The sequence below is a fragment of the Meriones unguiculatus genome, chromosome 5 (genome assembly GCF_030254825.1).
Source record: "Meriones unguiculatus strain TT.TT164.6M chromosome 5, Bangor_MerUng_6.1, whole genome shotgun sequence".
Lineage (NCBI taxonomy): Eukaryota > Metazoa > Chordata > Mammalia > Rodentia > Muridae > Meriones > Meriones unguiculatus.
The window spans coordinates 115,734,379-115,746,786 of record NC_083353.1 but is presented as its reverse complement, the minus strand read 5'-3'; the positions used below and the strand labels follow the sequence as shown (position 1 = coordinate 115,746,786).

Below are 12,408 nucleotides of genomic sequence, written 5' to 3'. Positions count from 1 at the left end.
TCCAGCTTCCCCCATCTGGAATAAACAAATAAATGCCGTGTGCCCTGCACTCTCCCACCTTATCTGCCCAGTTGCCCACCAGTCACCAAATTCACACCGGGAAGGAAGGTGGCAGCATTTTGACCTAGATAGTCAGCCACTGGGGTCCCTCTTCCAAATACTAAAGCTAATGTCACCTCTGTGAGATGGAAGAACTGAACTGAACAGCCTCAGGGATGCCTGGCAATACCACATTATATTTCCCAGGAGCACAGTTGCCAATAGGAGTTCATTGGCTTTTGTGTTCTCCGTTTTTCCATTGCTGTGTTTGATTAGGTGCATGCGCGCACGTGTGGATATATATATACACACACACACACACACACACACATTTGTATACTCAGTGAGTGGAGCAGAGCCGTCAGGGAAAGTGTGACTGTGACGTGAGCAGTCCCAAACGAGCCGTTGACAAAATGCTAAAACTAGTGGGGAAACTGAGGCAGGCAGGGACTGAGTGAAGGCTTAGGGGTACTGCTAGCTAGCCTAGCTTATTTGTACTCCTCTCTGTCTTAACCTTCCCTCATTCTCTGCCTGGGAAGTCTATCACTCTGGTGGAGCATGAGGAACAGGACCGAATTTGGCTGACCAGAGTAAGTCCACCCCCAGAGCACACAGCTGTAGGTACCATCCGAGTGGTTCTTCCAACAGCAGGCGAGGCCCTGCCGACCTCTCCCGAGGTGTGACCCTATTGCTTCCATTACTTGCTGAATGCATTCAGCTCTTGGAATCTGAGGGGAATTTGTTACTAGACCCTCACAGATACCAGCGTCCATGCATAATCAGGCACCATGCGTAATCATTTATTTGTTTTTTAATGTAAATCATCCCTAGGTAATTTACAATACAGCACTGTGTGAGTGCATGTTCAGTACCGTTTAGAGAGTGATGACAAGAAAGAGTCTGTAGGAGTTTCGTACAGAGGTATCTAACCCCCATGGATTTGTGATGGAAATTTGGGCGAATCTGCAGATGGAAACCGTGGGGACACAGCAGCTCTGGGAGGGGTCTGGAAGCATGTACCTGCCTCGCAGGCAATGCCAGCAGTAGCACGAGGACACCAGAAGATTGGGAAGGCCCAGGAAAGTAGGTCTCCACCTTCACCAAGCACCAGGCTCACTTTCTCCCCTTTTGCTGTCTACCAACCTGGATTTACATAATTGACCCAGATTGATGTCTGGGTATGAGATTTAAAAAAACAAAATGAAACAAACAAACAAAAACTTCTCAAAAGACTGGTGTGAGAATCTAGAACCCAGTACCACCAACTATAGAAATTTCGGTGGTGACAGTGTCACATCTTTACTTTGAATGACACTTCTTGTATAATTTTTTTTTTCTATACCATGGGCTACTATAGCAAACTATGTAGACCAGCAGAGCAGATTACCCTTGGCTAGGAGAGGTAGACCCAGTTGCCCAAGATGACAAAGCATTACCCTTCAACAGCAGCATTTGTTTTCTTCCTGGGCCACAGCAAGCCTGCCAGGTGCTAGTCACTCATTCTGCTTATATATGCATATTAATTTTCAGTGGTGATGATTAAATCCGGGGACCCATAATATGCTAGGCAAGCATATTGTGTATCATTGAATTACAACCCCCTGCCCTTGTGAAAGGGGTTGTCTCCTTCTCCTAAGACTGGTCCAAGGTGAAACCATCAGAGCCTCCGTCACAGCCTCTTCTGCTGCTGCCACCACCCCTGGTCCTCAGAGAGCCTCCCTGTGGGCCAGCAGCTGTGAAGCCTCCAATCCGCTATCCCACATCACAGTTAAGCAATGGCACTGAGGGGCAGCCTGGCGGCCCACATCATGTCAGCCCCAGGGGTCTGTCAATAGATCTTGGGCTCTCAGCCCTCAGGATAAGCCCCTCCTCTGCAGATACTCTGTAGAAATTCCAGCACCTCGACAGGGGAGGAGTCCCATTTAAACTGCAGCAGCCCGCTACTGTGTCCCCTCTTCCCCATGGTCACCCATCACCAACTCATATCCACCGCAAGCGTCCCCTACCTACCTCCTCAAAAGCCTCATAGTTCATCTGAGTCCTTCCTGTGAGGCCACTGCATAGGGTTGGAGTCGCTGCAACCAGGAGTCCCATGGTTGATGGGAATTCCACCAGAGAAAGCGACCCAGAAACCATGACTTCTGTCTATGCCTCCACCCCCAGCTGGCCACTAACTGTGGGTTCAGCCTCTCTCCCTGATTCCCACCACGGACTATCTTCCTCTCCCTCTTCTCCTCCTCCAAACCTTTTTTATTTTCCTTGCCCAGACTAGGCTGTGTCCTGGAGAAGCTCCCAGCTGCTTTCAGGCTGCTGTGTGGGGCTCCTGCAGCTTCTATCCTGGGATGCCTGGGCGTGGGGGGAGGAGGTGGAGTTTTGCTCCTCCGGCCGATGATGCAGGTGAACCTTGCAGTACCTCTGCTGCACCGGGCAGAGGACCAAGGCTGCGGCTTCCATCCCTCGTACCTGTGATAGGCAGCTTTGTCCCCAAGCAGAGGCCCCTGTCAGCAGTTTCCTGAACTGGGACTTGCGCACTGTGGGTTGGCACAGAAGGTGCTTGTGTCCTCAGTGACTTCTGATGCCCAGCTCCAGCTTTGAGGAAAGGCTCACTCTCTTCTAGAAAAGCCACCCTGACTCTGTCCCTCTCCTCTTACACAATGGTCCCTCCTGTCGCTGTGACTTCTGCCGGGGAGGAAGATTTGGAGAGAGGGGAGAGGAGGAGGGAAAGGTTAACTCTTTTCTTGGGTGAAGGAAAGGGCAGATGGACTGGCAGAGTGGTTCCTGCAGCTACTTGAGGTCCAGAAGAGATGGCTTGGGAACTCTTCCTGTCAGAGTGGCCTGGAGACCTTCACAGTGCCCTTCACCCACAGGGCTGAGCCCCTGGCAGGCAGGCTGGTATGGCTAGACCCACCCCCACAGTGGCTTGGTTATCACTGAAGTTGAGTCAGTCTGTGCCTTTCTAAAAACCATCTGTGGATATGGAAGGTCCAGGCTGGTCAGTCTGTGGGGGAGGTAGGATTCTTCCAAGCCACAGGTGCTGAAAGGGATCCGATCCACTCACGAGCACACAAGTGAGAAAGAGAATGGAGGAGCTGAGAGATGGAATGACTGGGCCAAGGCCCCATGGCTGCTACAGCTGTTACATAATAGAGGTGGGTCATGGTGTCCAAAGCATTCTCTTGACTAAGGGGTAATGTAACAGCTTCGACTTTGAAGAAATGACCCTAGCCAGGTGCTATGTGAGGCAGAATGGAGACAGCGCAATCACCGCATCTGCTGACCTAGGTCTGTTCCTGCCTCCTCTTTGGTGACACTGGGACCTGGTGTCATTTCCTACACCTTTAGTCTTTTTTTGAACTAAAAAAAAAAAAATTGGGGGAATTATAGGGCTGATATAGGGCTCAGTGATAGACTGTGTGCCAGGTGAGCCTCTGGGTTCCATTTTCATCCCTTCTACATCCTTGAAAAGTAAATTTAAAAAAAAGAAAGAGGGACCTTTTTCTTGCCTTCTCTCATATCACAGGCATTTCTGGAGTGTTCCGGGACAGACCGGGAGGGGGGCTTAGTACAAAATGTGGCTCAGCAGTACAAAAGCTTCTCAGTCAAATCAACAGAGTCCTTTTCTTCCCCCTGCTTTGTTCTGAGACCAGTGTGGTTTTTTAAATCATTCACTGTCCCCGAGTGGCATGTTTGGAATTACTTGTGGTCACTCCATCCTCTTTTTCACCCGCAGGGTCACCTCTATGTCAGGGAGCTAGCTGTTAAGTCACCTCTGCTTCGGCCAATGGCTTTGTGTGTGTGTGTGTGCATCTTTCTGTGTGTTTCTATGTCTGTATCTGTGTGTGTGCTAGTATATCTGTGTGTGTATGTTTGTGTATCTCTCTGTGTGTATCTGTATCTTTGTGTCTGTATCTCTCTGTGTGTGCATTTGTATGCGGAGGCCGGCAGACAAAGCTGTGCCTTTTCTTAGGAAGGCTGGCCGTGGTGTTTTTTGTTTTTGAGATAAGATCTCTCAGTGGCCTGGAGTTTGCCAAGCAGGCTAGACAGCCAGGCCAGTAAGCCCAGCCATCTCCTGTCTCTTGTCTCTGTCTCCCCAGGGCCAAGGTTGTAAGCACACACCATTTGCTTGGCTTTTTTCTTTTTGAACATGAGTTATGAGGATGGAATTTACGTCTTCATGCTTTCAAGGCAATCACTTTATTGACAGAGCTCTCTTCTCAGTCTTGACGATGGCTTAAAAAAAAAACAAGCAGGAAGACGTTAGAACAAAAAACAAAAGCAAAAATAAACACCTCACATTTAATGGTGACCCCCCCAAGGAAAGGCAGCTCCCGGACTGAAAATGTATCTGTTAGCTTATGCTGTGTAACTCACATTTCTAAGCTAAGTGCTTTAAGGTAGCAACTATTGATCTTTAGCTTCTGGTTCATCAGGGCTTCCCTTTGGGAGTGAGCCTCTGCCTCCAGCTGAAGTGAAGACAGCAATGAGAGAAGCTAGCTGCCTGTGGAGATGGGGGCTGTGTGGCCGGCTTTGGAGAGAGGTGGTTGGGTGGTCCAGAGGTCAGGAGATGCATTTTATCACTGATGCTGGTGAAAATAACAAGCAGTCTGACGTTGGGTCTGTTTTATGATCGTTCAGGAACCGCTTTGGACAATGCACTCCGGAGCTGGCTGAGCTGGGGCCGCCTTTCTCTGCATGCTCCCCTGGAGCCCAGCAGATGGGGGGTGGGGCGCACATGATGGTTGCAGGGATTCTGGGGCGACAGCTCCATGTGGAGCACTTGCTAGAGCCCCATAGATGGAAAGGCCTGTGTGGACTCTGCAGCTGGGAACTGAAAAGAACCTTTGTATTCGTGGTACTGCTCTGCTGAGCCACAAAGACCATCTCCATGAGCATCCATGATGCTCTGGAAAACGGGCACAGGACATGCAGGGACAGGGAGCTGCTCGTTATTTCACAGGCTCCGTGGTGGTATATAGAGTCTTGATTCCATTTCCTGGGGTCAAGCTAAAATTCTTTTGGCCGACTTCTCAGGTGACTTGGAGCAGTGTACGTGTGTGTGTGTGTGTGTGTGTGTGTGTGTGTGTGTGTGTGTGTTAAAGCAGTATCTCTTTCCTGGAACGACCTTCATAAAATATTCATGGTGGCCAGGAAGTCCTCAAAGGGAGAGGCTTGGCAAATAGGTTTATTCTGAAACAAAGGGAAAGGCTGGCCTGCCAGTCTGCATTCTGCTTGGCCTTGCCTCATGCATTCGACACCTGGGAAACAGTAGCCTCCACTGGAGGTCACCAGAGACTGCTGCTGTGGGAGCCATGCTGACAGCAAGACCACACAGTAGAGGATTTTTCCTGAACTCTACTGCTCTTCAGGTGCAGCCTGTGTGAAATACGCTGCCATGTGTCAGTATGCAAAATGTATGTATGTATACTAGGAATTATGCATATAACTATACATATAATTGATATATTTAAGTAACTGCAGCTATTCTGACAGGAATGTACCGATGGCTCTTCTGGTCTTTAATTTGCATTTCTTTGACACAGTGAACAAACCTTCATGTGTTTACCAGCTACCTCTGTAATCCTTCCAGTCATATGGTCTTTTCCTCAATTCTTAGTTAAATATGTTTGTTTAAACTACCGAGTTTTTATAGTCCTAGATATTCTGGAAATGAATATTCTATCAGTCATGTGGTTTGCAAATATTTTCTTACAGCCGGCGGCTTTTGTTTTCCAGTCCCAGAGAGGATTAGCTGGATAATTTTAAATTTTGATGAAGTCAAATTTATCGACACACTCTTTATCTTTAGGGATTGCGATTATTTTTAAAACCATTTTTAAAATGATTCACGTATTGATCTCATCTTATCTACTTATTTTGAGGCAGGGTCTTACTATGTAGCACCAGTTGGAATGGAACACACTGTGAAGACCAGGCTGGCTTTGAACATGCAAACATCTGACTCCTTATACCTCCCGAGTACTGGTACTAAAGGCTTGTGCCACTGCACTCGGTCTGTACTTTTGATGTGATCTTCAGGAACTCTTCATTAAGCTGCGGCTCCTCAGGCTTTTCTCTTGCAGTCTGTGACTTTCCTGGTTCTAGATGTTGTGATTGACATTTATGCTCTACTTGAACTTGCCTTTCTGTAAGATAAGAAGTTTAAGAGAAAACCCGTTTTTAATGCAACGGTTACACAATTGACCCATTCTGCTGCCACCATTCAACTGTTTGTTTTTTTTTTAAACTCTTGAAAATCCCTTGTCCATACTTATATGCACCCATTTCTCTCTTTCTTTCTCCATATCCTTCCTTCTCCCTTCCCTAAGCCCCTCTATGAACTCCTGCCTGGAACTTACTATGTATCTCAAGCTGATTTTCAACTCACCGTAATAATTCTGCCTCAGCCTCTTGAGAGATGGGAGTACAGGCGTGGGTACCACACCCAGCTTTAGGGGCTGTTGTTGTGGACTCTGTTGAGTTCTGTTCACCTGTGTGCTTACCCAGTGTAAAAAAGCCTCTTCCTAGTATGGTCTTCAGTAGTCTGCCTCCACCTGGACGAATGATGAGACCAAGGGAATGGCATGCTTAGCTGGCCGTATCCAGTTCCTACACAACCTTCAGAGGGAAGGTTGTGGCTCCTGGGGCCCAAGGAACTCAGGCTGAGATGAAGCGTAAAGGTGACCTCTCTAGAAGAAGTTTGTGCTCTGTTGCAGAAAGAAACGGCAGAGGGACATTGGCTGGCCAAAGTGATGATTCCCTTTCCCCAAATGGACAACTAAGCCAAATAGCATCTGCTGCAGCTAGGTTTCTTCAGGGCTCTTTTACCGCAAGAAAGGCCATAGCCTAGATACAGCAATACCAAAACAGGACGAGGAGCGTGTCCATGCTCCTAGAAAAGCCATTGCCAGATCCTCGTGTGGACACACCACCTGATTCAGATGAGAAGATTAAGATGGCCCGGTGATCAAAAGCAGGCAACAGAGTCCCTGTGGTAGACAGCACCCACTCAGCTTACTAGGGGACCCACGCGAAGATCAAACTGCCCAGTGGTTACATATGCATAGGGGACCTGGGTCCAGCCCATGCATGCTCTTTGGTTGGTGCTTCCCTCTCTGCAAGCTTCCATGAACATAGGTTAGTCGACTCTGTTGGTCTTCTGCCTTGCCTGGCCTCAGTGGATGAGGATGATCTCAGTCCTGATGTGACTAGATGTGCTGGAGTGGGTGGGAGGCCTCCCCTTTTCTGATAGGGGGATAGGCAGAGGAAGGTGGGAGGAGGAGGCCGGGAGGAGAAGAGGGATATGACTATGATCAGAATGTAAAGTGAATATTATATAAATTAAAAATAAATTAAAAAAAAAAGATGTCTCTGTGAGTAACCATAGCCCTCAGCGGTGCAGCTTGGCATTCAAGGAGATTATGCAAGGAGCTCCCAATCGGCCAGGAGGCCTTCTGACTTCTGAGCACAACTGGAGATAGCGATGACCTTTGTATCTTTTTTCTCAGATATAGGGAGAGTCTCGCTGTTTCCCGAGTCACATGCTGCCAGGCTATATTCCAACACCTCTAGGAGCTGCAAGGCTGAGTTAGTCAGCTCTGTCCCTGCAACAAATATTTGAGACAGGAAACATACAAAGTGAAAAGGTTCATCGTGATTCAGTTTCAGAAGTTGTAGTCTGATTCCTTGACTATGATGCTTAGGGCCTATGGGACTGCACTCTCATTTCCCCTTTAAAAGCAAGCGCCCAGGGACCCAATGGCCTCCTGCTACACCACACTTCCACAGCCCAGTGCCATCTGAGCCTTCAATACATGGGTCTTTGGGACATTCAACAATAATGAAGTCCATGATCAAAATCATCAAATTGGTTCCTGCCCCACTTCCTGTTTGTTCGAGGCTTCTAGGAAGCCTAGATGAAATGGATGAAATGTGACCAGCTCCTACCTCCAGACTTTCTGGGCCACAACAGCTCCACACCCTGCTGAACTGTCAACCAAAAGAAACTGTGTCTCCCTTTTGTTGCTTCCTCATGGTATTTGGTTACAGTAACAGCAAAAGTAACTAACGCATATTCCTATGACAGCTCGTTATGCTACGCTAAGTACAAATGGCTGTGAATAAGTGAATGCCAGTCAGAGAGCTACAGGGAGATTCAGAGAAGAAACAGTGTTACATTAGGAATTGGAGGGCTCATCAGAGGGCTTAGCAGGTGCTGTCTCAGTGAAGACCTGATAGGTTGGGGCGGTGAGCCCCGTGGATGTATCGCCAGGCTACTCCGTGCAGAGGGCTACACACAGCAGGGCGGAAGCCCGGAGGCAGGAGGCCATGGTGAGGATGAGAGCAGCCAGGGGACTTCTCTGTAGAGGAAGGTGAGTGAGGTGAGGGACCAAAAGGGGGTAAAGTCAGGGTGGAAGAGCGGGGTGAGAAGGCGGAGGGCCTTGTGGGTTAGCCTACGGCCTCTGAGCCACAGAACATCAACTCTTGTCTTTGTAGATGCAGCCACATGCCTGGCACATCTTTTCTGCCCTCCTTTAATGTTTTGTTTACATTGCTGTTTATGTCATTATCACTATCAAGTATTATTTTCTGCATTGCCAAGCAGCGCATTATGATAATGGTCGTATAATCTCTTGCAAACACTTTGTTAATAATTGCCCCATTTTCTTCACCTGATTAATTATCTGTGTTCATATTTATAGTTCTTCCCAGGCTCTCTGACACAGTTGGAAAACCCCTCTATATCATTTTCCATGCAGGCTCTCTATTGGTCTCCTATCACCCGGCTCTTCCATTCTGGAACCTTCCCCTCTCCCCTTCTGACATGCCTGCTCTCTCTGCCTTGGCACAACTGTTGTCCTGAGAATTCATTTTCTTTTTCTCTTCATTGGCCTTCTGTTTTCCTGGACTCTATTTTAGTCTGGGTTTGCTTTTCCTTGGGTGGGGCAGCCTTGCACTCACCTGAGAACTGATGAACGAATGTCCAGTTTTAAACTTGGCAAGCCTGATGCCTTCATTCCATTCTCAAGCTTTGTCTGAGACTGGATGGATAGGAAGCTCCAGGTCGGATGTCACATGTCCTTAGAATTTTGCAGACACCATACTCCTGTTCCTTAACTCCCAGTCTTGCCGTGAGAAAAGCGGAGGCTTTTTCTGATTTTCTTCCCTGTGAACTTGCTGCTTCATGTAAGACTTAGGATCACCTTGTCCTGGCTCTGCAGTCTTGGTTCTGTGCCTTGGTGTGGATGTGCTGGACAGGGGCTTTTGCTGGATAAAGTGGAGGATGCTCATTAAATCTGAACTTCAGATAAACTGTGAGTAATGTCTGCAAAGTTTTGGACACCATTATCCTGAAAGACATGGCTCTGTTCTTCTAAAACTCACATTTCCCTGGTTGTTCTTTCCTCCCTTCATTTTCCTTTCTTTCTTTCTTTCTTTCTTTCTTTCTTTCTTTCTTTCTTTCTTTCTTTCTTTCTTTCTTTCTTCCTTCCTTCCTTCCTTCCTTCCTTCCTTCCTTCCTTTCTTTCCTTCCTTCCTTCTTCCTTTCTTTTTTCTTTCTTTCTTTTAAAACAATTTTGGTGTGTGATAAATCTGGCAATCCTGTAAGGTTTTTTTGTTGTTGTTGTTTTTGTTTTTTTTTTAACTTGAGACTGTGTCTTAGGAGTTTGAGAAATTTTCATATAATTTTTTCTTTCCCTCTAAAATAGTGGTTCTCAACCTTCCTAACGCCGTGCTTCCCTTTAATACAATTCCTCATGCTGTGATGACCCAATCATAACATTATTGCATTGCTACTTTGTAACTGTGATTTTCGTTGCTGTTATGAATCCTATCGTGAGTATCTCCTATGCAGCAGGATATCTGACATGGGACCTCTGTAAAGGATTGTTCGGCATCCAAAGGGGTCGTGACTCACAGGTTGAGAACTGGCGTTCTAAAAGGAAATGAAAATAGTTTGAGTTTAAAAAAAACCAGTTACCCTTGTAAGCCTCATACCCTGCAATAACCACCACTGCCCTCACACTCCCCCATTATGCTCTTAGAAAAACTCCCTCCTTTACTTTAGCTGTTCTGTCTGGACCCCCTGTACTCCCTGGAATTCACTTATACTGCTTTCGAGGTTTTGCTCTCTAAGTCTTAGAAAAATTCTCTTCCTGCTATGGAAGATACCACCCACCCTTGCTCAGTACACACAAACACCCACTTTAGTATAGATGTCACAATTTCTACTATCTCCGCATTCAGTTCTTCTTTACTGCGACTGTGTAAATAGTGTTCCTCATGGAGGCCCCGGTAGAAGGCTGGGCTATAATTATATTTTATTTCTCACATGACTTATTTTCTTCTGGAGCTACCAAGCATCTCCTTTTGTATATCCTGTATGTCTTCTGTATACTTGCCACTGTTTGGTCTCTGAGAGGAGACTGGAGCTCAATAAACTTCATAACCGCAGCGTCAACCTCCTACTGTGTGCAGGAAATTTCTCCATGCCAGCTGTGTAAATCTCCTACTGTGTTTAGCCACACTAGGCTGAACTGGCCTTCATCTTGACTTCCTTGGGACTATACCCTCCTGTTGAATGTGGTCTCTGCTTCAGCTCTCTGAGCTTTGGCTAATCTTTACTTGGACTGATACTATTTAAGGTGGAAAATCACCTCCTTCATTTTCTAGGCTTTGTTGTTTTATGTTTTGGTTCTTATTTCAAAGAAACTTGTTTTTTTTTTTTTTTTTCTTCTCATAGACAAAATATCCGTTATTTCTTGGAATAGTTTTTTAAAAATTAAAAAAGTGTTTGCTGTGTGTGTTTTTTCTTTGTGTGTGCGTGTATGAGAGAGAGAGAGAGCGAGCAAGTGAGAGAGACAGACAGACAGAGACAAAGAGACATAGAGACAGATAGAGCACAGATGTGTGCTAAGGGCAGAGGACAACTTAAATGAGTCAATTCTTTCCCTTCCTCCGTGGATTTCAGGGACCAAACTCAGGTTGCCTGCCTTGTACGGTGAATGCTTTTTAATCTGTCATTTTTAGCTCTGGGTCAAATGGTTTCAATGTATCTTGATAGGGAGATTTATGTAGAAATTATGCTGAATCTGCTGATGTGCAAGGTTATGAGGGAAACATGGGTGCCCTGAGTTCATGATGGTTAACTTAGTCTCCATCTTGAGGAAGCTGTGTCTAGGCACTTAAGACACCTGGTTCAGAAATGCTTAGCTCCTATTATAGGCTTCAGTCAGGTGTGAGGAAATGGCTTGAGGTTGCCTGGGTTCAACTATAATTGGACAGCTCTGTGGTCGAAGTGCATGATGGGAGACAGTGTGGACAAACTGGAGAATAGAGGTGGAGAATAGCTGTCTGGTACCAGATGAGAACCAGAGATGAGGAAAGAAGCCAACTTTTAAAGATTATTTATTTATTAGTTTATTTGTTTATTTATGTATTTATTTAATGTGCTTTGGTGTTTTGCTTTTATATATGTCTGTATGAGGGTGATGGATCATCTGGAACTTGACTTACAGACATTTGTGAGCCTCCATGTGGGTGCTGAACCCAGGTCCTCTGGAAGAGCAGCCAATGCTCTTAATGGCTGAACCATCTCACCATCCCCAGGAAGCTGATTTCTGATTTGCAGGATGACACCTCCCATGTTTATGTCCATATGTCCTTAACTGAACTTCCCTTGTTCTCCTTCCTCCCTTGCAGGGTCGTCCTGCATGTGGACCACTCCGGAATACCTATGCATTCCTTTCTGAGAGCGGTTGGACGAAGACTACCTAATCTTCAACTGTTCCGGAGGATGAGACCCCCTTCCCTCCCACTCCCCACTCAATGACTCAGCCTCACAACCCCTGGTTGCTTTCCAGAAGCAGCAACTGAGACAGAAAAGGCTGAGACGGGGGAGTTCCTTGCAGTGAAAGATGGGATTGCGAATGTTGGGGTGGGGCCATAGGAGGAGAGTGAGAGCTGATGGTGTGATCAAAAGAGAAGAGGTATTGGGATGATGTGGGATCCCAAGGATTCGTGACTGTGCCGCAGAACCACCCGGGCACAAGCTGGCTGTGGAAGAGTAACTCATAAATAAATGACAGTCTCAGAAACCAGGCCTTACGCTGTGTAACAAGCCCAGCAGCTAAGCCCAACATGACCCTGATAGAGGCAGGCAGCTATCGAGATGCCAGCTTCCGAATGTTCATCACCCCAGGTGCTGGCCACCCGTGGGCCACAAAGGAAGCCGCTCCTTCAGCTTCTGCAGATTGCCTCAGGGAGGGGATGTTTCCCAAGGAGACCAGAAGTACAGCCCATTGGTTAGCCTCTTGAGTCTACGGCAGAGGGCATATGGCAAGATCAGAACTCTTTCAAGTGGCTTCCCAGAGC

General features: G+C 46.9%; 1 protein-coding gene across 2 annotated transcripts in view; it reads left to right on the top strand.

Moving 5' to 3' along the window:
• Kcna6 (potassium voltage-gated channel subfamily A member 6) overlaps positions 1-12,134 on the top strand; it is a 31,617-nt gene extending 19,483 nt beyond the window's left edge. For both annotated transcript variants that reach the window (XM_060384243.1, XM_021631746.2), the window contains exon 2: positions 11,737-12,134. The gene's annotated coding sequence lies outside the window, so the exon portion shown is untranslated. The remainder of the gene's footprint in view (positions 1-11,736) is intronic.
• Positions 12,135-12,408: the final 274 nt, after the last annotated feature.